This window comes from Pogona vitticeps, chromosome 1 (genome assembly GCF_051106095.1).
Source record: "Pogona vitticeps strain Pit_001003342236 chromosome 1, PviZW2.1, whole genome shotgun sequence".
Classification (NCBI taxonomy): domain Eukaryota; kingdom Metazoa; phylum Chordata; class Lepidosauria; order Squamata; family Agamidae; genus Pogona; species Pogona vitticeps.
The window spans coordinates 69,803,129-69,817,438 of NC_135783.1; the positions used below are offsets into that span (position 1 = coordinate 69,803,129).

General features: G+C 43.7%; 1 protein-coding gene across 3 annotated transcripts in view; it reads right to left on the reverse strand.

The window, feature by feature from the left end:
- The window catches only part of TULP4 (TUB like protein 4), a 150,090-nt gene that overhangs the window by 133,823 nt on the left and 1,957 nt on the right, over positions 1 to 14,310 (reverse strand). The window lies entirely within an intron of this gene.

The following is a 14,310-nucleotide window of genomic DNA, read 5'->3' on the forward strand; positions in this document are numbered from 1 at the left end:
CAAAGCACCAGGCACCCGGCCACTTCTCCTTCCTCCTCCTGCTGCATGCCCCAGCCACAGAGCTCCTGCGCCCTGTGTTTCCCAGGGTGTTCAGCGGCACTTACTCACAAGTAGACCCACACCTCCTGTGACACTTACTCATGAGTAGACCCGTGCCTTTTGCAGCCCTTACTCATGAGTAAACCTGTGCCTTTTGCAGCCCTTACTCATGAGTAAACCCACACCTTCAGGCCCCACCCCACCCTCACCGACACCCTCCTACCTTAATCACTGCTGCTGAGGTCTTTGTGCCTCGGAGCCACGTATGTAGAAATAGAGACTGCCTGCTCTTTGCAAAGATGGTGGCTGTGGCTTCATTTAGGGTAGGAAAACTGCAGCTGCCATCTTTGCAAAGGTCAGCCTGGATTCCCTTAAGGCAGGCTATAAAACATATATTAAAGAAATGGTTAGGACATATAAGGTGGAATTCTTCCTTCTTCCAAAAACTTAAATGATACTTCAATGAAATGGATGCAATGACAACAGATTTCTCCACTGCCCCGCCATATTCTTCTTCCATCTAAAAAGCTGCACAACATAGAAAGATCTATAAAATCGCACATAAGTTATTAGTAACAATTACTCACTCTTCTTTTAAGGATGTATGACAGTGGCTTTCAAAAAAAGTTGGTTTATACATACCAATTGTTTTCTGAATCACTTCATTCAAAATTGCACTACATACACCATTTATGAAGCAAAGATTACCTATCATAATGGTGATACAGAATAGATAATTGTATGTTTTACTGGGCCCATCGTTTCAGATATCATGCAAGATTTCAAAGTTCTTCTTGAATTCTCAACAAAATAAGAATAAGATTTTATTACGCACCTAAAGTGGAATGCTTCCTGCCTGCTTAATCTATGCTAAAAGGAGATTAGAAATTTGGCCAATAGTGGCCATTTTAATCTGCTTCCTCATCACATATGTTCTCCATGTCAAACTGTGGATGTAACAAAAATGCACACCCCAAAGTATATTTGCAGTGACTGGGAGAAAAGCCCCAGTTTAAAGTATCCAGGCCCACAGTGGCAAATGTGCCATGCCAAATGAAGGTGACGCCCACTGAGGCTATTCAACTTGGCTTCTGTGCAATTTGTGTTTATTGTCCCAATATTAGCTAAGGCAGAGACTGTTATGCTTTTTCTTCCAAAAAAACAATTAAAGCTCAGCTCTTACTAAGCACTTTACATACAACAACGGTCGTAGCTCAGTAGCACAGTGCATGCTTTACATCAGACCTGGGCAAAGTGCGGCCCTCCAGATGTTCCTGAACTGCAAATCCCAACATTCCTCACTGTGCGGGCTAGGCCCAACTCCCCTCACTATTGGCTGGGTGGGCTAGGCCCAACTCTCCTCACACTGTTGGCTGTGTGGGCTAGGCCCAAATCTCCTCACTACTGGCTGTGTGGGCTAGGCCCAAATCTCCTCACTATTGGCTGTGTGGGCTAGGCCCAACTCTTCTCACATTATTGGCTGTGTGGGCTAGGCCCAAATCTCCTCACTATTGGCTGTGTGGGCTAGGCCCAACTCTCCTCACACTATTGGCTGTGTGGGCTAGGCCCAAATCTCCTCACTATTAGCTGTGTGGGCTAGGCCCAACTCTCCTCACACTATTGGATGTGTGGGCTAGGCCCAAATCTCCACACTATTGGCTGTGTGGGCTAGGCCCAAATCTCCTCACACTATTGGCTGTGTGGGCTAGGCCCAAATCGCCACACTATCGGCTGTGTGGGCTAGGCCCAACTCTCCTCACACTATTGGCTATGTGGGCTAGGCCCAAATCTCCGCACTATTGGCTGTGTGGGCTAGGCCCAAATCTCCTCACTATTGGCTGTGTGGGCTAGGCCCAACTCTCCTCACACTATTGGCTGTGTGGGCTAGGCCCAAATCTCCACACTATTGGCTGTGTGGGCTAGGCCCAAATCTCCTCACTATTAGCTGTGTGGGCTAGGCCCAACTCTCCTCACACTATTGGCTGTGTGGGCTAGGCCCAAATCTCCTCACACTATTGGCTATGTGGGCTAGGCCCAAATCTCCACACTATTGGCTGGGTGGGCTAGGCCCAAATCTCCTCACTCTTGGCTGTGTGGGCTAGGCCCAACTCTCCTCACACTATTGGCTGTGTGGGCTAGGCCCAAATCTCCACACTATTGGCTGTGTGGGCTAGGCCCAACTCTCCTCACACTATTGGCTGTGTGGGCTAGGCCCAAATCTCCACACTATTGGCTGTGTGGGCTAGGCCCAAATCTCCTCACTATTAGCTGTGTGGGCTAGGCCCAACTCTCCTCACACTATTGGCTGTGTGGGCTAGGCCCAAATCTCTTCAAACTATTGGCTGTGTGGGCTAGGCCCAAATCTCCACACTATTGGCTGTGTGGGCTAGGCCCAATTCTCCTCACTATTGGCTATGTGGGCTAGGCCCAAATCTCCACACTATTGGCTGTGTGGGCTAGGCCCAAATCTCCTCACTATTAGCTGTGTGGGCTAGGCCCAAATCTCCTCACACTATTGGCTGTGTGGGCTAGGCCCAAATCTCCACACTATTGGCTGTGTGGGCTAGGCCCAAATCTCCTCACTATTAGCTGTGTGGGCTAGGCCCAACTCTCCTCACACTATTGGCTGTGTGGGCTAGGCCCAAATCTCCACACTATTGGCTGTGTGGGCTAGGCCCAATTCTCCTCACTATTGGCTATGTGGGCTAGGCCCAAATCTCCACACTATTGGCTGTGTGGGCTAGGCCCAAATCTCCTCACTATTAGCTGTGTGGGCTAGGCCCAACTCTCCTCACACTATTGGCTGTGTGGGCTAGGCCCAAATCTCCACACTATTGGCTGTGTGGGCTAGGCCCAAATCTCCTCACTATTAGCTGTGTGGGCTAGGCCCAAATCTCCTCACACTATTGGCTGTGTGGGCTAGGCCCAAATCTCCACACTATTGGCTGTGTGGGCTAGGCCCAAATCTCCTCACTATTAGCTGTGTGGGCTAGGCCCAACTCTCCTCACACTATTGGCTGTGTGGGCTAGGAATTATGGGAGTTGCAGTTCAGCAACATCTCGAGGGCCGCATTTTGCCCACCTCTGCTTTACATGCAGAAAGTCCCAAAGTCAATTGCTAGCATCTTCAGGTCAGGCTGGGGGAAATATTCCTGCCGAAAACCCTGGAAAGCTGCCACTAGTCAATCTAAATAACACTGGGTTTATGGCTTGGATATGGAGAAGGTATGGAGCCAGAGGTTGGGAGTTTGGTTCCCTACTGTGCCTTCTGTGAGTAGAACCAGCTTGTGTGGCCTTGGGCAGACAAGCTGCACAGTCCCAAGGCACCCCCAGAAGAAGGGAGTGGTGAATCACTTCTGAGCATTCTCTACCTGGAAAACCCTGAAAACGGTCACAGTAAGTTAAAGTAGACTTGCTGGCATATGATGCTGATTATTAAATAGTTAAACGTTCTAACTCTGAATGAGGCAAGTTCTTAGATTTCTACACAAAGGACCAAGTACTATCTTGAGGACTCCAACAGTATAGCACACTCAAGCTCTGACATCAGGGCAAGGAAAGAACCCAGTTTGAGACTCCACATAGTTTTTGCTTGTTAGTTCACAGCAGTGAGTTAGCCTGTCGCTGCTGTATATCATGTGGGCAGCAACTGTGGCTCTCCAGATGTTGTCAGAATGAAATTTCAAGCAGCCCTGGACAGCACAACCAATAGAAACTGCAGTCACTCAGCCACAGACCAAACAAATCAGTTTCCAATCTCCTTAACATCACAGCTTTGGAAACAGTTATCCCCCATATTTCTAATTACAGTGGTGCCTTGCATAGCGAACGCTTCGCTATGCGATGAAACCGCACAACGAGGGGTCCCGGGCCATCGCTGGAGCGTTCGCTCAGCGATGGCCCCTATGGGCTTTTTTCGCTATGCGATGATCGCGCAGACGCGATCAAAGCATAGCAAACAGCTGATTGGCGATTCCAAAATGGCCGCCGCTAAAACAAAATGGCGACCGCTGTTTTGCCTCGCTAACGAGGCATCCAAAATGGCCGCCGCAATGGAGGAAACTCGCAGAACGGTGAGTTTTAAGTCCATAGGAACGTATTAAATCAGTTTTAATACGTTCCTATGGGCTTTTTTATTTCACTTAACGATGGATTCGCTGAGCGAGGGTAAATCCGGAACGGATTAACCTCACTAAGCGAGGCACTACTGTATAGTTTTCCCCTGAGAATTAACTAAACAATAAAATCAATACTGTGTGAAGATTAGTTGGAACACCAATTCAAATTGCTTATTGCTCTCTTGTTGTTTAAGAAAGACTTGGCTCCTTATTCATCCATTCTTCAACCTGTTTATTTCTGTCTTTTATATGATTGTGATGGGGAAGGGGGGAATAATGAGATATTCTTCCGTCTCTTACCTGCAAACATGCTTTAGAGGTCTAGATTTTATTCCTGTCGTTCACAGTATTTCTGGTCCCAACAGTACATGACCTGCCTATCTAACCATTCAAGCAGAGACCTCTGATTCTTCAGTGCAGCTACATGGCTCTCCTCTCGTAATTACATTTAAGATATAATGCAGTAGCATTTCCACAATCTTTCTTCTTTCCTTTTCCCCTTTAAAAAAGGAATTTGTATTCTTGGAATTATAATATAAAATAACATTTCTCAGACAATAACTCAGGGCTTCAGGCAAACAAAACTTTATGGCATCGTCATTTGCTTTTCATCAACTGAAAAGCAAAGAACAAATGAAAAAAATTGCAAAACTGCCTGCCTGAGTACACCAGCAAATATTGAAACAGGCTGTCTCAGTCACCCACTCCTTACTTGCATTTTTCTTATACTTCCTATCAAGCAGAAGGATAAGAAATAAGTCCTTTCAGTATTGCAGCCAACAGTAAATAAAGGAAAGAAGGAAGTTGTATAACACATATTTTGTGCACACAGAAAACCTGAGATGCATTTTCCAGCAGGTCAGGTAAACAATTTCAGATGGCAGATACATAAAGACCTCTTCCTGTGACCTTAGAGCAGTAGTTTCCAAACCTTGACTCCCCAGATGTTCTTGGACTAAAACTCTCAGAAGCCTTCACTAGATGTGCTGGCCAGGTTTTCTAGAAGCTGTAGTCCAAGAACATCTGGAGAACCAAGTTTAGGAATCTCTACATAAATGGGTGGGGGGTCTTTAGGTCTCCAAATGTTGTTAAACATAAACATTGATCCGTCCCAGACATGAAGGACATGACAGACAGGTTCTGCAACCCTGACATATAAAGTTGCTGCAGGAGGCTATATTGGCCTAGATTGACCAAGACTCTGAAGGAGTATAAAGCAGCTTAATATGTTCACTGGTGCAGTTGCTAAGATAAATTCATGGCATTTAAGAACTGAATAAAGAAACCTTGGGAGGTAGCTACATGGTGCATTTCATTTTTATGTTTTACGAAGTCAGTACTGACTTATAGTAACTCTAAGAAGGCTTTCAAGGTAAGTGAAATATTTAAGAAGTGGTTTTATTAGTTCCTTAGCCCCGGTGAATCTTCATGGCTGAGTGGGGATTTGAACCCAGACTGCCTGAGTTCTAGTCTGTCTCTCTGTCCATGGGAATTAATTACAAGAACCTTGTTGCTGTGACCAAAACTTTCATCTGCTCTCTCCCTTGCCACTGAGTTCACAGGTATCATTCTGGAAGTAGCAGCATATCTGTTCAGCTGAATTCCTAAAGTCAACAAGTGAAAAATCTGTCTGCTGTTACAATCAGAGCGTATTTGCACACACGGCAGGGTCCCACCATAATCACAGGTAGATATGCTCACAGATTTGTTCATATACAGTTCAGGGAACCTGAAGTCAAATCAAATGTTTCTGAATACTGATATTAAAAAACCCCAGAACTTCAGCTTGGATTTGCTTTGATGATAAGAGAAGGAATGCAATCTTTGGGACCTTATCCAGGATTTTATGTCAGCAGTTAACTTGCACAAAACAGAAGCTTGCTCATTTAGACATAAAAGCAGTACAAATGAAGTCAATGAATCTGACAATTGTTGTCTTCACGCTTTTTAGAAAAGAAAACTTAAATTTTAATCGACAAATAAGAGATCCATATTGTTTTAATCTACTCTAGTTCTGCATTATAAGCTGTAAATTTTTATGGATGAGTTATTCTTATAACACATTGTACAGTTCCTTTGGGGGGGGTTAACATCAACACACGCGCGATAAATATGTTAAATAAATTAATTCTAATAAATTAATTGATAATAAATGCATCTTACTATGGAGGGAAATAAGTACAGCTTTCTCTGCAGCTACTCCAGTAATAGCACCATGGGAATGGATTCAAAGAAACATGGGTAGAAAGAGGGGATGGAAGACAACTCTCTCAACTACCTCTGCTGCTGGCAGTCCCCCGAGCCCTGCCAAGAAACCTCTCTGCTCAAGAGGCTACTGGGGTGGGGACAGAAGGAAGATCATCTTCCATTCATTACTTTCTTTTGGCATTTCTGTGAATCCCATTGTACAATGTGATTACTATGACCACATACAACACATTATGCCTGTTTCTTGGCTGGACAGTGTCTGCGAAGCAACCAACATGAAATTGACACAACTACGGGAGGCAGTGGAGGATAGGAGGGCCTGGCGTGCTCTGGTTCATGGGGTCACGAAGAGCTGGACATGACTAAACTACGATGATGCCTGTTTCTGCAGCTGCTACTCAGAAAGCTTAAAAATGGTTATCCTCCTAACACAGAAGGAAGACAGCCTGAAGAACAGCTTCAGAAAGAAGGAATTTTTTTGCCCCTCTGCTTTCTTGCGAGGAAAGTGCTTTTCCCCCTCCGCTTTCTTTGCAAAAAGATGATTTCCCCCTCCGCTTTTTGTGAGGGGGAAAGCACTTTCCTCTCAAGAAAGTGGAGGGAGAAAGCACTTTCCTCTCAAGAAAGCAGGGGGGGAAAGCACTTTCCTTTCAAGAAAGTGGTGGGGGAAAGCACTTTCCTAGCAAGAAAGTGGAGAGGAAAATTGATTCCTGCTTTCCCCCTCCATTTTCTTTGCAAAAAGCTACTTTCCTCCTCCACTTTTTTTTTTGCAAGAAGTGAAGGGGGAAAGCAGGGATCAAAGCACCTTGATCCCTCCTCCCTTCCTTACTACCATGTATAAAACAGCCCTCAATTATTCCTCTAATTATTTTAGGAAAAAGTGTGATTTTTATACACAGTAAAATATGGTAATGTATAAATTAAGCAGACATGCCTGATTTTATACAGCACAATATTTGTCTAGTTTTGATCAGCGGATGTGGCTGACCATCTCTTTTACTCCCATTCTATACCTATTTTCCCCTTCTCATCTACACTCAACCTCTTCCTCTCACTTTTCTATCTCACTATATCTAGCTGCAGCTACAGTAACATGCTGACTGCAAGTGCACACACTTTCCTTTATGTAATGGAATATCAGAGCCATTTTACTGTAATTTTAATTGCTTCTACTTTTAGTAGGATAATTAAAAATCTTAAGTAGGAAAAAACTAGCTAGGCTCCATGACTTGAATCCAGTTGATCCAATCAAGGAGATCTACCTAAGTGTTGGCTTGTTGTTGTTTAGTCATTAATTCGTGTCCAGCTCTTCGTGTCCCCATGGACCAGAGCACGCCAGGCCCTCCTGTCTTCCACTGCCTCCCAGAGTTTGGTCAAATTCATGTTGGTAGCTTCAGTGACACTGTCCAACCATCTCATCTTCTGTCGTCCCCTTCACCTCTTGCCCTCACACTTTCCCAACATCAGGGTCTTTTTCAGGGAGTCTTCTCATAAGAGGGCGAAAGTATTGGACTTCAGGATTTGTCCTTCCAGTGAGCACTCAGGTTGATTTCCTTCAAAATGGATAGGTTTGTCCTCTTTGCAGTCCAGGGGACTCTCAAGAGTCTCCTCCATCACCACAGTTCAAAAGAATCAATTCTTTGGTGGTCAGCCTTCTTTATGGTCTAGCTCTCACTTCCATACATCGCTACTGGAAAAACCATAGCTTTGAATATGTGGAGCTTTGTTGGCAAGGTGATGTCTCTGCCTTTTAAGATGCTGTCTAGGTTTGTCATCGCTTTCCTCCCAAGAAGCAGGCATCTTTTAATTTCGGGGCTGCTATCACCATCTGCAGTGATCATGGAGCCCAAGAAAGTAAAATCTGTCACTGCCTCCATATCTTCCCCTTCTATTTGCCAGGAGGTGATGGGACCAGTGGCCATGATCTTGGTTTTTTTGATGTTGAGCTTCAGACCATTTTTTGCGCTCTCCTCTTTCACCCTCATTACAAGATTCCTGAATTCCTCCTCACTTTCTGCCATCAGAGTGGTATCATCTGCATAACTTAGGTTGTTGATATTTCTTCCAGAAATCTTAATTCTGGCTTGAGATTCCTCCAGTCCAGTCTTTTGCATTATGTATTTCGCATATAATTTAAATAAGCAGGGAGACAATATACAGCCTTGTAGCACTCCTTTCCCAATTTTGAATCAATCAGTTTTTCCATATCCAGTTCTAACTGTTGCCTCCTGTCCCACATATAGATTTTTCAGAAGATAGATAAGGTGGTCAGGCACTCCCATTTCTTTAAGAACTTGCCATAGTTGCTGTGGTCGACAAAGTCAAAGGCTTTTCCGTAGTCAATGAAGCAGAAGTAGATGTTTTTCTGGAACTCTCTGGCTTTCTCCATAATCCAGCACATGTTAGCAATTTGGTCTCTAGTTCCTCTGCCCCTTCGAAATCCAGCTTGCACTTTTGGGAGTTCTCAGTCCACATACTGCTGAAGCCTACCTTGTAGGATTTTGAGTATACCTTGCTAGCTTGTGAAATGAGTGCAATTGTGTCAAGGATAATTTCCAAACCTGAGACAGAACAAGGTTTGTGTTAATGAGCACCCATGTTTGTACAGGTATGCAAGAATGCCGAGTCATGCTGCGTCATGGATGATGCAACATCTGCAGTGACTGGCTAAATGCAAATATGTACTGTATATGTATATGTATGTGAAGATGTACTGAAGATGTATCCAGATCTCTTACTTGAATGTTATCCTGTCATGCTGTCAGTTGATGCTGCTGTACATACTGTAAATATACTCTGATGTCAGAGAAGCTGCCTGTGTGTGTGTAAGTTATTTGGACTACCTGGACTGGACAAGACTCTGCTAATTTCCGCTAGTGCTGCTCCAACAAATTGTATGGTTGTTGGAGCATTCTTTGGCACTGCCCCTCTTTGGGACTGGGATGTAGACTGATCTTTTCCAGTCATGTGGCCACTGTTGAGTTTTCCAAACTTGCTGGCATATTGACTGTAGCACCTCAACAGCATCATCTTTTAAGATTTTAAAGAGTTCAATTGGAATGCCATCACCTCCGTTGGCCTTGCTGTTAGCCATGCTTTCTAAGGCCCACTTAACTTCACTCTCCAGGATGTTGTGTGGCCCCTATGCTGGGCACTTTTAAGAGTCAACTAAAAACATGGTTGTATGTTCAGGCCTTCCCTCCTGTCAATATTTAATTCTTTTTTTATTTTTTATTTCATTTATTATTTGTTTTATTATTGTATATGTTATGGACTGGTTGTAAAATCCTTATGTTTTATCATATACACCTTATTGAAAGCCGCCCACAGTGATCAACCAGACCAGAGGGGCAGGATATAAATCATATAAATAATAATAATAAACAAATAATTATGTCTGGCTCAAAATCAGCAACCTCACTCTCTGGGTTGTCCAGGACATCCGGATCTTTCTGGTATAATTCCTCCATGTATTCTTGCCACCTCTTCTTGATGTCTTCTGCTTCTGTTAAGTCCCTACCATTTTTGTTCTTTATCATGTCCATCTTTACACAAAAAGTTCCTTTAATATCTCCAATTTTCTTGAACAGATCTCTGGTATTTCCCTTTCTATTATTTTCCTTTATTTCTTTGCACTGTTCATTTAAGAAGGCCCTCTTGTCTCTCGTTGCTATTCTTGGAAGTCAGCATTGAATTTTCTGTAACTTTCCCTATCTCTCTTGCATTTGGTTTCACTTCTCTGCTATTTGTAAGGCCTCGTTGGACAGCCACTTTGCTTTCTTGCATTTCCTTTTCTTTGGGATGGTTTTTGTTGCTGCCTCCTGTACAATGTTATGAGCCTCTATCCATAGTTCTTCAGGCACTCTGTCCACCAAATCGAGTTCCTTAAATCTGTTCTTCCACTGTGTATTCATAAGGGATTTGGTTTAGATTATACCAGACTAGCCCAGTGGTTTTTCGTACTTTCTTCAGTTTAAGCTTGAGTTTTGCTATAAGAAGCTGATGATCAGAGCCACAATCAGCTCCAGGTCTTGTTTTTGCTGACTGTGTAGAGCAGGCTTGTCCAACCTGCGGCCCGAGGGCCGCATGCGGCCCAGGTCGGCTCATAATGAGGCCCAGTGCAATTTTTTATTTTTAAAGAAATTCCAAAGTTTCAAGTTACACTGTTGGCACTTGCGGCCAGAAAGTGGCTGGGGCATGTCATAACGGGGGGGGGGGGGGGAGAGACGGAAAGAAGGAAGGAGCAGGAGGGGAGAGGGGAGCTGCGTGACTGCATTGCGCTGTCCCCGTCAATAGGTGGACCCCCTCCCGGCCCCATAAAGCCACCGGAGTCGAAGCTGGCAGCCTCTGCTATCTGAGATCGCAGCTGCCGGTAAGCACGCTTGGAGCAGGGCTGCAGAGGACGGCTAGGGCTGCCCCCCCATGCGGCCCAAACCAAATTTATGTGTGGCCCAAACCAAATTTTCATCTTCTAATGTGGCCCAGGTAAGGTGAAAGGTTGGACACCCCTGGTGTAGAGCTTCTCCATCTTTGGCTGCAGAAAATATAATCAATCTGATTTCAGTATTTCCCATTTGGTGATGTCCATGTGTAGAGTCACCTCTTGTGTTGTTGGAAAAGAGTGTTTGTGATGACCAGCTTGTTCTCTTGACAAAACTCTATTAGCCTTTGCTCTGCTTCATTTTGAATTCCAAGGCCAAACTTACCTGTTGTTCCTTTTACAGTCAACCCTCGACTTACAAACGGCTCGAGTTACAAACATTTCGACTTACAAACCACTCTGATAGAAAAATATTGACTCGACTTGCACACTTAGATTCGAGTTACAAACCAAAAAATACGTGTTTGAGGTGGGGAAAGCATGAAGTTTGAACTTTCAGTTAACCGTTGGCCAGTGAAGAGGGTGCTTATCTGCTTCCTCGCTCTTCCCAGTGTTTTGAGAGTGGATTTGGAGACAGTCTTCAGACTGCCTGGTACTGCCTGGTACTGCTGGTATTGCCTGGTACAGTGCGGTATGGACTGTATTTTTATTTTTTGGCGCTTTTTTAATTTTTGATTTTTGGATTTTTAAAAGGTGTTCCCTCCCTCCTTTGCTGCCCCCCCTTTCCCCAAAAGGTGCTTGTATTGGCTTGTCTTGATTTAAAAGGTGCTTTTCAAGGTGATCTGTTGTCTGAAAGGTGCTTGGTTTTTTTCCAGAAGGTACTTGTTTTGGCTGAAAATGTGCTTTTCAGGGTGTTCTGTTGAAAAGGTGTCTGTTCCCTCCTTCTCTCCCTCATTTCTTTCCTTTTTTTTAACCTAAGTCATCTTAGGTTAAAAGGAAGGAAAGAAAGAAATTCTGCCCCTAGTGGTAGGAACGGATTAACCGGCTTTGCCTTAGTTCCTATGGGAAATGCCCCTCAACCTAAGAACCAAAAACAGCCGGAACAGATTAATTGGTTTTCAGTGCATTCCTATGGGAAATGCTGATTCGACTTACAAACTTTTCGACTTACAAACTGCCTTCCAATATGGATTAAGTTTGTAAGTCGAGACCCCACTGTATCTCTTGACTCCCTACTTTAGCATTCCAAAGACTTGGTCAATTTTAGCCTCTTCAGCATCGGTAGTTGGTGCATGAAGTGGATTACGGTGATGTTGAAAGGTCTGCCTTGGATTTGTATTGAAATCATTCTATCATTTTTGAGATTGTATCCCAGTACGTACAGCTTTTCCCCCTCCTTTTTTGACTATGAGGGCTACTCCATTTCTTCTACAGGATTCTTTTCCACAATAGTAGATATGATAATTGTCTGAATTGAATTTGCCCATTCCCATCCACTTTAGTTCACTGACGCCCAGAATGTCAGTGTTTATTCTTGCCATCTCTTGTTTGACCACATCCAGCTTACCAAGGTTCACAGATCTTACATTCCAGGTTCTTATGCAGTATTTTTCTTTGCAGCATCGGACTTTCCTTTCACTTCCAGGCACATCCACAGCTGAGCATCCTTTTGGCTTTGGCCCAATGACTTCATTAGCTCAGGAGCTACTTGTACGTGTCCCCCGCTCTTCCTCAGTAGCATGTTGGACGCCTTCCAACCTGAGGGTCCCATGTTCCAGTGTCATATCTTTTAGCCTTTTGTTTCTGTTCATGGGGTATTCCTGGCAAAGATACTGGAGTGGCTTTCCAGTTCCTGCTCCAGGTGGATCGTGTTTAGTCAGAACTCTCCACTGTGACCTGTCCGTCTTGGGTGGTCCTGCACAGCATAGCCCATAGCTTCTCTGAATTACTTAAGCCGCTTCGGCACAACAAGGCAGCAATCCATGAAGAGGGAGTGTTGGCTTAACACTCAGCAATTGATTGGTATACTCTACCTGGAACCATCAATTAGATGCAGGCCACTAGTTACTTGAATTCTGTTTTGATTCCTTTTTTCTTATGGGTTACTTCTTACAGAATAGATGTCCAGCATAGACAATCTGAAAACTTTCTCCAGTTTTATACTGCTATAAACCAGCCTTGAAATAAGCCCACAATAGGTACTAGCCTGCGAAAGTTACTAGCCAGCTGGGACTGACAAGGAACAGATGGAGAGTTCTATCCCTCCTCCAACATTCCACTACACTCTGAGCAGAAGGCTAAGGGCTTCCCTCCTCCAGCAGCCAACTTGCATAGAACATTCCACTCTTCCTCTATCAGCCCTCTCACTCACCTGCATGAGATTCTATGCTCCCACCTCCATGGTGTCATTTTCATGTGTTGGCTATGGCTACTAGGGAAGCATTTGAAATACAGTGGGCCCTCTACTTAAGGAATTAATCTGTATTGGAACGGTGGCTGTAAGTTGAAAAGTCTGTAGGTCAAATCTCCATTGACCTACAATGCATTGAAAACTGATTAATCCCACAACTGGCAGTTTTTATTCTATTTTTGTTCCATTTTGGTTTTTTTCTGGTCTGTAGGTCGATTCTCCGGCTGCAAGTCGAATCTAAATTTTGCAGCCAGAGAAGTCTGTAACTCGAAAAGTCTGTAAGTCGAGCCGTCTGTAAGTCGAGGGTCCAGTGTATGAGGATGATTTAACCTGTACAGCTATAGACACTGTCATATTAAACAGGTATAAGTGCAGCTCTATCCTATCAGCTGTGCTCTGATTCAGCTATATTTGGGACTAGAAGTCTTTAGGGACTGTAGCCTCCTCTCCTGGCCTGCTTCTATATCATGTGTAGCTGTAGCTGCTTGTTTGAATGAGTGCAATGTGCAAAGAAAGGTTTAGTGTAAGAACCTTGTTGTGAGCTGTCTCATTATCTTCCCTGTTTTATGCTCCTTGTAACTAATAGAAAAGGCATGAATCCACAAGAATGTGGACTACTAGACAATCCTGCCTGTGACTAGAAAATCCTGCCTTGAAGTGAGGGCTGAATTCAATCATATTGGTCCCCTTTTTTGTTTCATGTGAATGAAACAGCCAGGGAAGGATGTAATCCATTTTATTCTAAAGAATAAGAGCTGCTTCTATACATATATTCTGACAGAATCAGACGTAGTCAAAGGAACTAAGATATATCATCAAATGAAAATGAAAGTTATCACGTTGTTAGTATAGCCACACTGAGATTGATTCAATTCAACAAATTTCAAAGACACACACGTTATTGCATTATTGCATTATAGCTAAAGCCAAAAATAAGTGTTGCAACACTATAGAGACCAACAAATTTATTAACATGAAGCTTCCGCAGATTAGGGTAATTTCATCAAATGGACTGTCCTTGAAAGCTATCCCCAGCAAGAAAGTCAATTAAGAAGTACAACAAGACTTCTTTTTACAGTATTTGAATGAAGGCTCTTTGTATTCAAATAAACTTAGTTCTAAGATAAAAAGCACCATATGAACAAAAGAACAAGTCTTGAACATGTAAATCATCTTTAGACTTCTTAACTATGGACCACTATAAAATGAGTAATCCT